Genomic DNA, 12,403 nt, shown 5'->3' with positions numbered 1-12,403 from the left:
ACAACACTAACAGAGATAAGTTCATTAAACAATTAGAATAATCAGTACTGTAAGCACTTAGTATCACTGAGCTTGACGTGTCCCCTTATTTTGAATGAAAAGCAAAAATTATAAGTGTCTGAAAACAAAGCATACACAGGAAAATGTTTTAACCTAATAAGCCTATAATTTATGGAGTATTATTAGAGCAGTGAAATCTAGGAGGTTATAACGGACTTGGACTCTAGCTAGGATGGGGTATACATGGGGTATACACGCAGAATCTCGGTTGAACATCTCGCGGGGGAACGTTCACTTGGAAAATCAAAAGAGATGGAAAGATATCATTAACATGAATCTCAGAGAGAATCAGAAGTTCACGGAACTGGCTCCATATGTTGCTTTCAGCGGTGTTGAACTTTTGGACTATGCTACAGTAGTGTTGGTTAGTCCTTGACACATGTAGCAGCAACGAATATCACACTGTAATCCAAGAAATTACGCAAAAACCAAGCTACGCAAGACATCATACTGTTACGAAACTTGTCACTATATAGCCTATTGAAACTATTTGAAATATAAAGAGGCAGATTGCTGCAAGATGACAGGAAATGTCCGCATTCATTATATTGCATTTCGTTCCGTCGGCGAAGAGTAGAAAGTTTCTTAACCTTGACCTGGAAAAAACTGCGTCGAGACACCGAAATGGTTAACCATTTAAAGCACAGCGGAAGCCACACGTATGACCTGTTTTACCAGCCAGTAACTGGGCATTTTTAAGTATGGGTTACGTATGATTCTCACTGTAAACAATTATTATTTTCATAAAATATTAACAAGTCGATCAAACCTGTGCACTGCCCCATATTGATAGGGTACTTACGGGCGCTAATACACAGTGCTCATTTCAAATTTACTAACATATTTCTAACCATCCATTAAATTCCACTGTTGTATTACGATGATTTATCAGTTATCAGCGAATAAATGGGCCAATAAAACGGCCTTTATCCATACAGGACAACGCAGACTGCACCAAGTGGAATTCAAAACCTCAATCCCAATGTTCAAGACTATGCGGCCAGTATTATAAGCTACTTGTAGGCATAAGCGAAATGAACCCAAAGAGCTATGTCATGCAGCTGGAATGCAGGCCTTCCATAGTCAAGGTGGACTAGTACGCTTACAAATAACGAAGCTCCTCATTATGCAATTTTCTCCATCCGCTTGTTACTCTCTTTCAGGTCTAAATATTCTCCTCAGCAACCTTTCCTCGAACACTCTCCAAAACATCTTTTTTCCTTAAGGTGAGATACCAACTCTCACTCAGAGCCTTCTCTAGAGGGGTGCGGGGCCCGGAACAAACCAGTCTAATGCGGCCTCTTCTTAAGATTTCAAAAAAAGAAATCTCTGTAACTTCAGTATCACTAGCGTCAAACTGTATAAGGCTATTTAGTAGAGACTGTATTAACTCTGTTCTGCGATTACAATTAAATTAATATGCTTTAATATGCTCCATATTACTTCAAACTTATTACATAGCAATGTCGACGTGTGGGATAAAGGGTAGTCCCGCTCGCCTCGCCCTAAGGACGACCCTGTCACACCTGAACAAAACAGGTACAATTATTGTTTTGTATATTCTGATATCCTCTAGATAGCAGACGTAAAGATGTAAACGTTGAACCAAACAGTAACAAGAATAACTGGAATACAAATTGCTGTTAATTTCTTAACGAATGTAGGTTAATCTTGATTTGCTACTGCAGTTACCAAATATACGAAATTTGACATATTTTCGAATGGTTTATTGAGTATCATTATACTGTGATTCCGTCCTGCATCCTGACGACGACACATGGATATATATCCAGGGGCGAAGCGTCCATGTCAACCGTGATAGATCGGTTAACACTTTTAAAACAAAGAAATAAAAGGTTTTCTTTTCAGCTTTAGTGGTTCAGTGGTGCCCCACACACCAGAACATGGCATAATCGATCAGATAAAAGCATTATTTTTGGGCAGCTCGAGCCAGCCACGCACTCGCCGCGAGCGTTAAGCCACAACAATCAGGCTAACCATGTATTTCATCTGATCGGTTCTGCCGTGTCCCGTTACATGGAGTACCATTGAACCACAAAAGTAAGTCAAAACACTATTTTTCGTTTTTCATACTGTTAGCCTGGCTAACATGATTGACATGAACGCTTCGCCCCTGGATATGTCTTAATGGCTGACAATCCCTTATTCATCGGCAAAAGACAGTAAAATTGTACGCAATCGTATGACCTAACCTGACAGCAATTGCAGACCAGCGATTCCAATCTCCTCTAACACACGCTCCAATATGACGAAGGAAATTGGGGGGGGGGGGGGGGGGGGGAAGTTGAAATACAAGCAAAATAACTGTGAGCCGGGCAGAGAGGAGGTCTGTCACAACACTCTCGTTCGCTCACGGCGGCTCAAAACAATGCCTCGATTTAATAAACTAATGCAAAACCGGGGGGATGAAGAGTGTGTAAGAGGAAGAGGGTGTTCTAGCTTTGCCGCCATGAATTGAAACTACCCCCTTGCACCCCCGTTACCCATCTGTACTATCCTACTCTTGTTGCTATAATTAATGGAATGTTCACACGAAACCGCCTCATTTCGACAAGCAAAAGGGGGAAGAGAGAACACTGCTTCAATATTAGACCAAAGAATTTCACAGGAAAGAAATGTTAAACGCAGACTTCTAAAATCATTATAAGACATATTTCACCTGAGCAGGAACTTTCGACGCTTCCGACGTCGTTTCAAGTAAACACGGATCTAGGGGCCAAGGAGGTTGGCAGGCATGGAACAGACAATAAATGCACACAAGATTTTAGTCTGAAGACTTGAAGGAAGTCCTAAGAGTAGATGGGAGAACGAAACTAAAATGGGTATTAAATAAACAGAGAGTTAGGGTGTATAGCTCATTTATTTGGTAACAGATCTTACTGCTTCGTGAACTACTGTCAACAGTGCAGAACCATATGTCACTGCACATGGGGTGAGAAAGACTGCATTAGTTTATCCAGCAGTATAAATAATAAATTCATTAAAATACTAACAGGCTGAAGGCTGAAGGCTGAATAAAGCATCTATTCTTGTAATCAAACGTACAACTTTGCTGCTTTTCTCCATGTTCTCTAGGTGACGTAATGTGGGTCTACATTAGCCGATAATACTGTCTACTTTATAACCTGCAATTGTTACAAACAAAATGTATAGAATAGTATATGCATAAATAATGCTTCATATTTGTTTCGATTAAAACAAATCGGCAATACTTGCTCGCGTGTCAAACCGTTCGTTTCACTTAACAGTAAGAACATTTTATCTAAGTATGATTTAAGATTTTATGCAAACAAAAACATACTTTCGAACCACAAAAATAAATTATAACAGGTAAACTGATATTTGCAGGAAAGCAGAACAGGGGTTTAATATGTAGATGTACACTTTTTTTTAACTATATAGATAAAAATACGTCTGTCCTTGTACATAAGCATCGTGCCATGCAAGCACACAGGAAACAGAGGCAGATCTGCACCCACCCAAGTCTTTGACACTGAACACGAAAGTTGTTTGATTGACGCTACGGCAACTTTACCTCCAAGAAACGATTCAGCGGTTCCTACTGGATACGAAGGCTGTCGTGTATTCTGGGAACCACGTTCTCAGAATACACAACAGTAGAAGCCAATAATTTTAGCAAACTAGTAGCTCAAAAATCTACAAGATACAACTGAAACGTCAAAGTATATTCTCAGAGCTTGCTTATATGACGCAAAACCTGTCATGCATTTTAGTTATTAAAATATTTCTCACATTCCGTGACATGTCTACTGAATAAATCGTTTATGCTTATAAGAATTTGTATGTAACCTTGGTAACCGGATAATATTCAATAAATTTACCCTGATGATGGAAGCAGCAAGGACCTCTGAACGTCGGTAAACTTCTACCAGACTACACGGCGCAACAACCCACAAGACAACCATCTTGGTACTCACCGACGTGAAGACCTCAACTCCTACAATCAGTCACTCTACCGAGATTCTTCCAGACCAAAGTAACTGCGCATAGTCCTCTAAAAGCTGACAGTCGCTCAAACGGTAGAGAAATTCAACGTCTTTTATGGAACCCGAAAACTTTTTGTCGTATTCATATGAGCCTGCCAGAGGTTACTTTCCTAAGTGAAATGATCCAATGAATCCCTAACAACGGACAGGTTTTCAAAGTGATACCCCCTTCAAAATTTCCAGCCAACATTTTACACGTATTTATACTTTTACGCTGTTACACGCACCATTCCATACCATCCTCCTTTTCCAGATCACTTTAATCATATAGCATCTGCAGTAAAAATATCACAAAGTCATCCCTCCCACGTTCAAGAGGCAATACTTTTCCGAAGTGCTGTACATGGCCCAGCAAACAAAACATTTATTACACGGGATTTAAAACATACGGAAAAATATTTCACGTAGGGGAGTATCTTTTGCGTTCGAAGTCCTTTGTTATTTGGTTCAGGGGGTGAAGCAGTTAAGGGAGAAAAGAGGTAAAAGCTGCGAGGGGTGCGGGGTTAGTCATCGAGGTGGGGGGAAAGCGTAGCCCTGCTTTAATCAATCATGTACTACTACTACTATATGTGTAAACTCAAAACACATTCTGACGGCAAGCCTGCAGCGACACGACATAAACGCAGCGGTACCTCTGGAACGACGGACCTGCGATTCGTGGGAGACCCTTCAAATTGTCTGAGGCTGTGACTGTAAAGAATGCCCTTTTTAAGTCAGCATTTTGACCATTTTCTTGCCACTTGTTCCACGCATTATTATAAGCAGTTCGTTTGACCGTGTAGTTCACATTCATCGACCACTGACCTCCGTCTCGTTCAGTGATTAGGAGGTAGAAATGGAGAAATGAAAGAAGACAAAGAAACAAAATAAGAACAGAACAAACGAATGGAAATAAAAACATAAATAAAATTAAGAACTGCACAAAAAAGAACACGCCGAGAACATACAAGAACTGCAAAACGGGAAAAGAGGTCGAACAGATAAAATAAGAAAGAGAGGTGATAAAAACAAAGAAACTGTGAAAAGATTAAAGTAAATTAAGTAAACATTCCAAATGTTCGCTGCTCTTTTTAAACAGGGTCTTGTATTCAAGCATATCACTTTCCGTCTTGGGTGTTCAACGCCGAGTGGCTACACAGAAAGCTATGTCTCGCAGAGATTGTTTCTAAACCTACGAAATAATTATGCCATACGGATAAAATTACGAACCACATAAACATCCATCTAAATCAGTACCAGTCTGTTTACTTGGTCAAATTCCTTGTACGTGGCTCAAAAACAAAAGCAAAATATCGCGTACAATTCGAAAGACGTACTGCAAAACTACAATATATAGTTCGCGACTGTAATCTTGAGACTTGCGGGGTGAGGAAGTGGGGTGAAGGAGGAAGGAGGAAAGATAGCGGCTGCCTTTAAGGCTTCGGACTTCCTGCATTCCTTGCAAGTCTCAACATTACAGTCGCGAACAGTACACACGACAATGTTCAGACAGAATTAATAATAACATCCCTTATCAATGTTCCGTTTTCATGCATACTATTATAATGTACTACACCTGTATCCTTGAATGTAACAAGGAAACTTCTTGGTTTAAATATAAGGACCACATATAATTTTCAGATGAAGAGTTCTGTTTAAGAAATGGCAATGTGCTCACTACTGTTTACATTAGCAAGCAGTACATACATACCAAACTTCAAAACGGCAGCTCTAAAACAGAAACGACTTTACATGTAAATGATACATTCGCACATGACCACACGGAGAACCTGATTTTAACTTATTTCTCGGCAGACTAAACCAACAACAGATTAAAACCAACACGCAAGTTCAGCATAAGAAAAAGACAACTAACACTCGCCTTCCTCAATGTACTAGCGGACAGAAAAGCAACAAATCAAGAAAAGAGGCTCACAGCGGACAGAACTGACACCACACCTCAATCACGAAGAGAGTAGAAAGCAATAAACAGTCAAATGCCTACAGAACATGCAAAAGTCATATGCATTAGAAAGCTTGAAGAAGCAGTAAGTAGCTTATAGAGAAAAAAACAAAAGAAGTCCCAGTTAGAACTCACAAAGCCTATTTGCTTATTGCAGACACTAATCTTGTGATGTTAATATTCTGCTCAGACAATTTAAGTTTGTAAACTACAAATTAAATACAACGTACTCTAACTTGCGATTAACATTCTGTGTTTCTTCGCAGATGGCATTATGATTGAATCCCACTCGGGTCATATTTTTTTAATTGTTCCTTACAGTTTTAAGTTTGTTGCAAGGTACATTATCAGTATGATAAATTTCTGGAAAGATTTTTCATTCTGAAATTTACAAAAATAAACCTATTAGCTTCTCGTAAAATCTGAGGCTACGGAGTTTTAGACCCATTACGACTTGTCAGTAGATTATAAGTTTGGTTAAAATCGAACAATAATGAGCACATTACATTTTTTGATTGGGAAGCGATTAGGTGAGAAATCCTCAAGCGAAGAATTCTCAGCCAGCCTGTGAGGACTCCCCTGTAATGAAGTAACCACCACCCGAAAGGTCATTCTTCCCGAACAACTCCATCCATCACTGGAGCCGCCCGCAAAGGTTCAAAGGTCAAATTCGGGCAAAAGTGACAGAATTATTACGTTATGCGTTCATTTCTTAACTTGTTCTCTGTTTCATGTGTATGCAGACGCCTTGCGATTGGCCGATCTCCTGTCCAAAGAGACCTACCGAATATCTCGTATATTGCAGTTGGTGTATTGAACGAAATTCGGGCTAGGAAGGTATTCCAAATCTTACAAACACAGTCAATTATAAGGCGTTGTATTGGTATCAGCTGTGTAAGAGAAACTGTAAAAGCAATCCTGGCACAGCCTGAATAATACCAGATACGTACCTCCCGAGTCCAGGCAACACGCGCAACAGTAAAATCAGTTGCCAGTTTATTAACCCTATAAACCCTGATGGCAATTACATATAGCATCTGCTTAGTAATCAGACACATACTAAAGTCTGATTTTATATTTATGTGTTTAGTATCATACTCAGCGTAAACGGCGATTATTTCCTTAAACAGAGTCAACAAATTAATCTTCGTGACTGTAAGGTGTTGTTTTCTCTGCAGTACGGACTGAATTCTTAAATACAATTCAGGTGAGATTCGGCCTCAAATGCTTAAGAACGTGCATCCAGACCACGAGATATTTAACCACGACCCTTCACTCAGGCGGCCTAATGTTGTAACACACATGAGACAAAAGAGATAATGAAAGACGTCGAATTGCGACGGCATAACAGTCGACTGTGTGCGCAGGAGCACGACGCCTATTCGCAACGAGCAAGTTTTCTACAAATTGGAACACGACGAACAGGTAGCTCCCCACCCTCGCACGGAGTTTAATTACGCAAAGCAAACCATTTTCGTAATGGGCCCTACACAAGCACGGATTGGATTAATCCCGTATCCCCCACCCGCCATACTTACGATAATTAATCTCTATAACGCAGCCTAAAAGCGTAATATAATAACGTTTTATATGAAGATGAAAAAGTCCATCTAATGCTTTGCAACACAGGATCTATTTTAATATGAAAGTGAACGTTCTACAGGCTGAAACTGAGGACATATATTTTTCTCCATACTGTGTTTCAATTTGTGTTGCATTTAAAATACTTTTTTAAGTATTAAAAGATATGTTGTTATAATATTACGCTATAATTTCAAGGCAACGTATAACACAGATTGTTAAAAATGTCCCCTTTAACTGCTGAAAGGTGGAAAAGGTTCCTCCCTCAACACCAGATAAATGCAACCTACAAGGGTTTATGCTTTTTAACAAGATACATCGTAGGAGCAGGGAAAGGGATTAAATTCAAGCCTCAAGAAGCACCATCGCAGTTACTTTGAAACGTCTGCCAATATCTACCAGACTATACAACGCAACATCCTAAAAGACAGCCATTTTCAGACTTCGTTTGCTTTCCTTCACCACTGACAATAAGTTCAGAATGACTCGACTCACCCACTCCTAATGAACGACTAGCTAGTGAATGACCCCTTCGTCGACCGGGATAGGACACCTTTGAGTCTTAGCTGCATGTATTTTCAAACTGAAGGAAACCAACGGCTTGATTCTGAACAACGTACAGGAAAGTGACAATGGTTAACAGGTGCTTATAATTTTTTCAGTACTCGAATATCAATGTTCGTATTGGTTTGTGATATATAAATTGACCGCCAAAAACATGTGGACCACATACGTTTGATTACATATGCAGTCCAATGCATAAAGATCACGTAAGATACAATGTAAGCAAATATATCAGCAACTAAACAAGCGGGCTTATTTCACAACCCCAAGACTTTTTTTAACCGGCATAATACATCTACTATTTCAATTCGATGCTTAAGACTTCCATTGCTGACAGATCGTAAGCAAATCTCAACAGCATCGCAGTATGTAAAGCACGTCTATCTTATGGAACGCGCCAGCCAGGCAAACCTGACAGCCTTGTGATAAAAATCATTTCTACAAGACCTTCCAAGAATTCGGTATTTTACGTTACAAAATAATGATTGGACCTAACAAAAATTCACACTACGGAACTGAACTCTTGCCTGCCAGCCTCCAGTCCTCTTTTTAGATTGGTCTTGTTAGTAGAAAGTTGTTGCTGCACGAATAGGCTTATCAACAAAGGAACTTGACGGGTAACTGGCTAACAAACTAACTCCATGGAAGAGGTTCCTTCTTCAGAAAGTAACAGCACGCTCAAACAGTAGTTATTCCCATTCTTCCATGGTACCCGTAAGTTCATTACAGTGTTCACAGCAGCCCTCCAACGGGCCTTGGCCTGAACTAGATTAATCCAATCCACACCAACAATATGTCCATTAGATCTATCCAGGTCTTCCACTCAAAACTGTGTGCGCATGTCTCATCTCCTCCATGAATGCTATGTGCGCCGCCCATCTTATTATCCCAGATGTAATAATTCTAATAGTATCTAGTAAAGAATACAAATAATGACGCTCCTCATTATGCTATTTTCTCCAGTCTCCTGTCACTCCATCTCTCTCAGTTCCAAGTATTCTCCAAAACACCCTGTTTTCAAACACTCTTAATCTGTGTTCTTCCCTTGACGAGAGAGATCAACTTCAACAATGAAGACTGAGGTAGTATATTCCTTCGAATCTTTGGTGTATATATATTAGTCTACACGGCGCTACCACCCAGAAGACCAACATCAACATGTGTGCCACCTGCTTTGTCCTTTAATAACTAAATTTCTCCCACAAAGCCCTATTCAGGATTTCATAAGATTGTCAGAAGAGCCTAAACAGCGAAACCTTTCTTAAATAGTTATGCGTTGTTTCCGTGGGGTAGGAATAGAACGTATATTGTCAAAATATAATATCCACTGTCCGTCACGTTTTACTGGGCGGAAGCAAATAAAAATTAAGTTCCGACAGTGGCGACTGTAGTACCCAGAAATACAAACGAGGCTATGGCGGCGTCTATGGTGGGATCTGACGGAGCCTGGAGTCAAGTGGGCAGTTTTATGTCAGTGCGTTTGGCAGGAATCTGACTTCAGTCGCAGTGAAGTTCTCCCAATTGACTTACTTCCGAAAGAAATAATATAAATGTTGTACCTGCAATGCGATTTGCAAAGATTATGCTGCAATAAATTGCACTCCTAAGATGGCTGTCTTCTGGTTTGCAGAGCCGTGTAGTCTGGTAGGAGTTTACCAACGTTGCCCATCGCCCCGATGATGGAGGCAGCAAGGACCTCTAAAACACCGGTAACCTTCTACCAGACTACACGACGCTAGAACCCAATAGACAATCTTAGATCCTACTAAGTTGTATTATTGTTCTACAGAACACAGGTTCGTTTTCGTCGACGTTGACCAGTCAGCTACTCATTAAATATTATTTAAATTGTATTTTTCCTTTAAAGAGTTATTAATACGACAAAATAAAATCACAGGAAACGAGGTAGTCGCGTTTAAGGGAGGTGGACAGGGAGAGGAGACACAGACGATAGACGCTACAGTCAATCTACTATTGCGCTGTGTTTGCCGACTACTGGCACCACGCTCTCTCACATGCCACGGAAGTAACTACTGCACCTCCCAAATAGAGCGTCTACTGAGCAGTGTTAATTTCAATTAAGTAACTTTATTTCCTGATTACATCAAACTCGGAAATTTTTAATTCGTCCCCGGTAACGCCCACTGTCTCAAGCCCAATATCACTTGTATGCTACTTATATTCTTGAATGATTGTTGTTCTCATGAGCAGGCTTTTGGTTCATTGGCTGGCTCGGTTAATTTGAGCTCTCGCAATTTTGTATCCAACGCAAAAAAATTACTGCCATTGCCAATAATGACAGAAGGCAATGTACTGCTGCTGACAAACTGGCACAATACAGCCTTAAGGTCAGTCAGCGGTATAATGGTAGTTAAAATTTTGAAGAAGCAAATATACAGAATTTTCATTTTACAAATTAAGAACACACATACGATGTTGTAGGTCTATTAAAACTGCAGTGCAAATCATACAAAACCATGGCAGAAAAGAGTTCGATGTGTCAACAGAAATTGTGTATTCAAATGTAACATTATGATTCGAACACTAAAGAGAAAATATTCAGAGTAATCTTTCCCTTATCTATGGCGCCAAGTATAGCAGAAGTGGACATCCAGTAAAGTTGCAAACTATGATAAATAAATGTATAGAACTTTATTTTTGACAACTATAAAAGTTTCCTTACTGAAGACCTGGGCCCAATGCAGGACCAACATGAGAATAGTTTTCACTGAAACCAAAACAGAACAAGGCATCGTATCCTATTTCATTCTCTTCCAGACATTAAAGGCTCACTAAAAGTACTAACTAAAATATCACACTACGCCTTGTGCGTGCTTTTCTTCAATCACACAGGCCCCGATAATATAATTACAGTAATACTTCGCCCAGCGAGTCGTCAATGTATCTACTTTAACTGTAAAGTGAATATCCTTCAATATTAAAGGAAGGGAGTAGGGAGATGCCGGGTTCTCCCCTTTCCCTTCAAATGCAATAATTTCCCCCTCGCCCTTTGGGGACTGTCACCCTATTACCTAGCTCTACCTTTATGCATTAAGGGTGCATAACAAACCCTTTAGTCAGACAGCTGACTGGAATAGGAAGGGTAAAAAATCTATAGGTTAACCGCAATACATCGATCTGCTCTTAGCGAGGTGTAATGGAAATTTAGCTGAAATAAACAGGATTGCAGGAAACCCCTGAAATGAGTGCGTAGTTTTAATTGGATCACGTACACTTCTGTTTATGTTTCAGACATGCCCAAAAAAGCCGACAGACTTGGCTACTAACCAATCCACATGAACGAAGTGCTGCAAGGAAAGCAAATGACAGGTGAGATTTCAGACTCTCACGGCGGCGACCACGAAGATGGCTGTCTTCTGGACTGTATTGCCGTATAGTCTGGTACAAGCGTTTACGTTGTAAAAAAAATTCGAATGGATGTGAAACGTCCTAAAACCAATCTCAGTAACTGAACACATCGCACGAGGGAGGATGTGTAACGGCCATTCAAGTTGGTCGGAAGATTTCGTTATGTTGTAAGGTCAAAAGGTGGGCAGAGGGGAGTGGTCGTGCCGCTCGCTGAGATTTATATAATACAGTCCCTCCCCTCCCAAGTTTAATTTCTCATCAGTTTCAAATGACGTTTCCTTGCATTAAATGTAATTGGTTCCACGCGTCTATCAAGAAACTTCAATCACGCAAAATGAAATAAAAAATGTGTGATCAAATAACAGCAACACTGAAACTTACCGTATAAATTAAGTAATTGGAATCTGCTCTCTTGTGCATTTCCGATATTTTGACCAGATGAAATGCAGTCGTCAAATGAGTTCGAAATGCTTCTAGTTCCAAAACTTGGTATATACCAATTTCCCTTCCTGTTTACAGGTTTACAAGTCACCTAGTATTGTCAGGCCATCGGGGGGGGGGGGGGGGGGGTTATGTGGATAGAATGGATTAGACAAGATGTGAACACAGAAATACAGTGCGAACCCACTTCAAAGGCTATAAAGTGGGTGAAAGGATCACATTAAGATCGATATAAGTGAAAAGTTTCCAACACTGGGAGGTGAATGGAACTAGCTTAGGACACTGTCCAATAATGGGCTTTGGTATTACCAGTGTCAAACCTACGACTACTACGATCAGAAAGTTGATCAGAATCCTCTTTTGTACTGTAACGCCAGGCTGATTATGATTTTATTATTATTATTATTAAATAAATGAA

The 12,403-nt window shown here is 40.0% G+C and overlaps 1 protein-coding gene across 20 annotated transcripts in view; it reads right to left on the bottom strand.

The window, feature by feature from the left end:
* LOC110833901 (uncharacterized) overlaps positions 1-12,403 on the bottom strand; it is a 442,516-nt gene that overhangs the window by 355,087 nt on the left and 75,026 nt on the right. Inside the window, exon 1 of one of the 20 annotated variants that reach the window (XM_022072478.2) lies at positions 5,779-5,886. The exons of the other annotated variants lie outside the window; for them this stretch is intronic. The gene's annotated coding sequence lies outside the window, so the exon portion shown is untranslated. Of the gene's footprint in view, positions 1-5,778; positions 5,887-12,403 lie in introns of those variants that run through there. 20 annotated transcript variants of the gene reach the window in all.

This window comes from Zootermopsis nevadensis, unplaced genomic scaffold (assembly GCF_977971745.1).
Source record: "Zootermopsis nevadensis isolate Lab colony 2312 unplaced genomic scaffold, Znev_1.0 Znev_ptg000022l, whole genome shotgun sequence".
Lineage (NCBI taxonomy): Eukaryota > Metazoa > Arthropoda > Insecta > Blattodea > Termopsidae > Zootermopsis > Zootermopsis nevadensis.
Note: the sequence above shows the minus strand (reverse complement) of the source record. Positions and strands in the feature narration are given on the sequence as shown.